At 40.7% G+C, this 3550-nt stretch overlaps 1 long non-coding RNA gene across 1 annotated transcript; it reads left to right on the forward strand.

Moving 5' to 3' along the window:
* Positions 1-851: 851 nt before the first annotated feature.
* Positions 852-2620, forward strand: LOC150039952 (uncharacterized). The gene is made up of 3 exons (XR_016534162.1): positions 852-1030; positions 1867-2029; positions 2113-2620. It is a non-coding gene; the product is annotated as an uncharacterized LOC150039952 (long non-coding RNA).
* The last annotated feature ends 930 nt before the right edge of the window (positions 2621-3550 follow it).

A 3550-nucleotide genomic window follows, 5' to 3' on the forward strand; every position in this document is an offset into this window, starting at 1 on the left:
AAACATGGGAAGGGGTAACAATGTTCAAGAATGCACCTTGGGTTGGGAGTTTGGCTTACTGGTAGAGTGCTTGCCTAGCATGCACAAAGACCCGGGTTCAATCCCTCAGTACCACATAAACATAGAAAAAAACATAAATGGGGCTGAGGCTCAAGTGGTAGAGCTCTAGCTTTGAGAAAGTCCAAGGACAGTGCTCAGGCCCTGAGTTCAAGCCCAAGACTGGCAAAAAGAAAATGTATGTGGACTTGAACTACTACAGTCATGGCCAGAAACTGCAAGCTGACAGTCAGCTGGTTGCGTGCTCTAGGGTACATTTGCTGTTTCTATCATAAGAAGGGAACATGTTTTCACTTATTTATGAGAAATTTTTAGCTAAACTTCTCAGATTCTTTTGCCTAATTTACGTGTAGATATGATCTCAACTTTTTGCCCAGGTGTAAAAGAAACTCTTTCTATAAAAGGGACAAATAAAACATTGGAAATGCAGGGAGTCAGCCACTGTCCCACACATAGAGGAGGAGCTCCAACCTACACATATTGGTCATGGAATGTCCAGTCTCAGAATAACAACCATTTTCCTGCCAAATTTATTGAATCTCTAATAAAGGGGAGACATGGCATTTAATCTGTTTTCATTTTCAGAGAGCTGGATATCCCCAGGGCTGGAAACATTGCTACATTGCTGCTTGAATGAAATCATAGCAAGACTCACATCACTGATGTGTTGTTACTTGGTGCTGTTTAACTTCAGTGGAGGAAGAAGGGACCGGATGGGGGGATGAAGGGAGGATGAGGGGAAATTAACAGAATAAGAGAAAGGAAGTCAAAGAGTAGAGGGAAAAAAGATGGGAGAGGAGGGACAGACAAGAAAAAAGGAAAGAAAAGCACGAAAAAAGGAGGAAGGACTCACCTCACTTCTAGGGTTCTTCAGTAATCCAAGTGGTAATACAGATTGCGAAGGAAAGTCCTATCCACTGAGTGGAGACCTGTAGAACACCACGGATCAATTGAACATCAAGGACCCTCTGAGGTAGGTGTTAGCATTGTAGTTCATAGATAGAAATGTCAGGTTTGATTTATCCAAGGTCACCCAGCTAGTCAGAGGCAACATCAGAACCCGTTTCCATTCTATCTCAAGGCATACCACTGCATTGACAGAGTGTCACCTGCACAGTTCAAAATGGCCTAGTTCATAAAACAGAGTCAATATATACCAGGCAATTAAGGCTCCAACCTTACTGTTACTTTTATGTTGGGAAAAAATATAGTGTTTTGAAGCTTTGAAATGATACCCTGTTCAGGAACAAAGGATATACAGGTAATTCCCCAGTCCCCAGGGTCCTGACAACCCACACAATGACAACAGAAAAGAAAGTCTAAGCTAATACTTTCTTATTAGTGAGGACAGTGTCAAAACTCCACAGAGTAGATGTCTAATAATTCCGATTCCAATATCTGACTTAAGGTTGAGCCCAAGCCGGTCTTCCAATTACTTCATATGTTATAAGGCAAATCTATGTCACAAAGCAAATCCAATAGTCAATGAGGTGAAATTTTTTTTCCTCCGGAGACATTTTCCAACTTCTAAATGAAGAAAATTGTAAACTAGTCTGTCGGTCTGTTGCAATCAACCATGAGTTAATGTGCCTGGTCTGTGCACATCGACGGCTACTCTTCATGGAAGAGAAATAACCAGACAACATTCAGTATCTCCTAGTAGCAGTCACCTATCACCTTTGCTAACAAATCTCCTCTGAATCCCATACTGCCTTTGGATCTATTTACAGGGAACACAAGGACAGGAACATGTAATCAATGATTGTTTCTCTTATTATTGTCTGGTCATCATGCAATGACCACCCTCAGGTGATACAGAGGAACTCTCTACAATATACACTGGAGTGTAATTGGAAAGTGCCAAAGGAGATTTCCCACTTTGCACATTGCCATTAGTGAATGATGACCCTGCCAGCAAAGCAACAAGGTGCAATAGATGTTCCTCCTCCCTCAAAGGAAACCTAAGAAAGCTGTGAGTAGAGAAAAAAGCTTAGTACATGCAAATATAGCTGGGTGATTGTCCTATACCTCATTAATATTGGCTTCTTTTAATAGAATTAGGAACTAAAACCTAAAGACACCTGTGCAGATGGAGGTGAGCCACAGAGAAGCAACACAGAGAGTTGGTTTTTATGTATGTATGTATTATGTATGTATGTGTTTATTTATTTTCATCATCAGGGTGATGTACAGAAATGCTACAGTTACATATGTAAGGTAGTGAGTTTATGTCATCTCAAACATGCTTATTCCCTCCCCTGTTTTTCTCCCACTTTCCCTCTCTCCCTAGCCCCCAGCCAAGTTGTAAAGTTCATTTCCAACGTACTGTCTTGTATCACTGTTGACACTAGTTCACCCTTTGTCTCACCATTTTGTTGGTTCCCTTGTCACTGTATGTGATTTTGGCACCTGGTATATTGTCTATATGGTTATTTGAATTAGGGAAGGAAAGGGAAACAACAGGGACAGTTTTGATTGGAATATTCTGGCATTATGAAGCAAATACCGTAGCTGGATGGTGGGAGATACAGATGCACCCAATTTATTCTACTCCTCAGTGGTGGATAAGTTCAACATTCTTTGGTCAGATGGAAGGACAGCAAGATTATTAGAGGAGCCAGTCTGCCTTGCCATGAGAAACTCACTCCCACTAGAATCACCAGCATCATGAACTCCACTGTCCGGGCAGCACTTCCTCTACATGAAGCTGATGGGTATGAAGATAGATTCACAAGCACTGGGTGACCAGGATCCAGCCAGCAGGATAAACTACAGATAACAACTGTCCAGGAGTTTTCCCTATTTTAAGTCTTCTTTCTCTGCAAATCAAACTTGTTGGCAAACATATGTAGTCATTCTTTCTGCTCTCCTCAGCTCAATCTACAGATCAATGTTCTGCCTTGTGACTGCCAGAATGTTAAACACTCAGTCTCTGTTGCATGTATGTAATTGTTCATGTCAGCAAACCTTGGGATTTATAGTATGAGAGAAAGAAGACTCAGAATGAGGTTAACAAAGGTGAACCTCCTTCAGTGAGATTGGCAAAGGTGAAATAAGAACTCAACAATCCAGAATTCAAACTGAAAATATCACTAGAAATTCATGATACATTTCAGTGAAAAATGGGTATGTGTTTCCTACCTCTGTTTGCTCCCAATGTCTAGAAATAATAGTCAACTCCACACCAATGAGCATCTATAGTTCTCTGCGGATTATCTCCAAATGCCATTTTCTATGAAAGGAGCCAGATTCCTAGGAGACATGACACATTCTAGATAGAGCAAGGCACAAGGAAGATGAATGTACCCCATCAGGAACCTAGAAGTCCATTGGGCTAAGTTTTCCTGTGCTAAGATATGACCATTTTAATATCAGTAAGGAGAACAGTTACAAGTTGAAACATATCAAGTATGAGAGTATGACAAGTTGATATAACTATCAGATTAGCTTCAACACACAAGTTCATGGTGATATGTAGTAGAAGAAAATAAAA

This window comes from Megascapheus bottae, unplaced genomic scaffold (assembly GCF_031878675.1).
Source record: "Megascapheus bottae isolate mThoBot1 unplaced genomic scaffold, mThoBot2.hap1 HAP1_SCAFFOLD_43, whole genome shotgun sequence".
In the NCBI taxonomy this organism is placed as follows: Eukaryota; Metazoa; Chordata; class Mammalia; order Rodentia; family Geomyidae; genus Megascapheus; species Megascapheus bottae.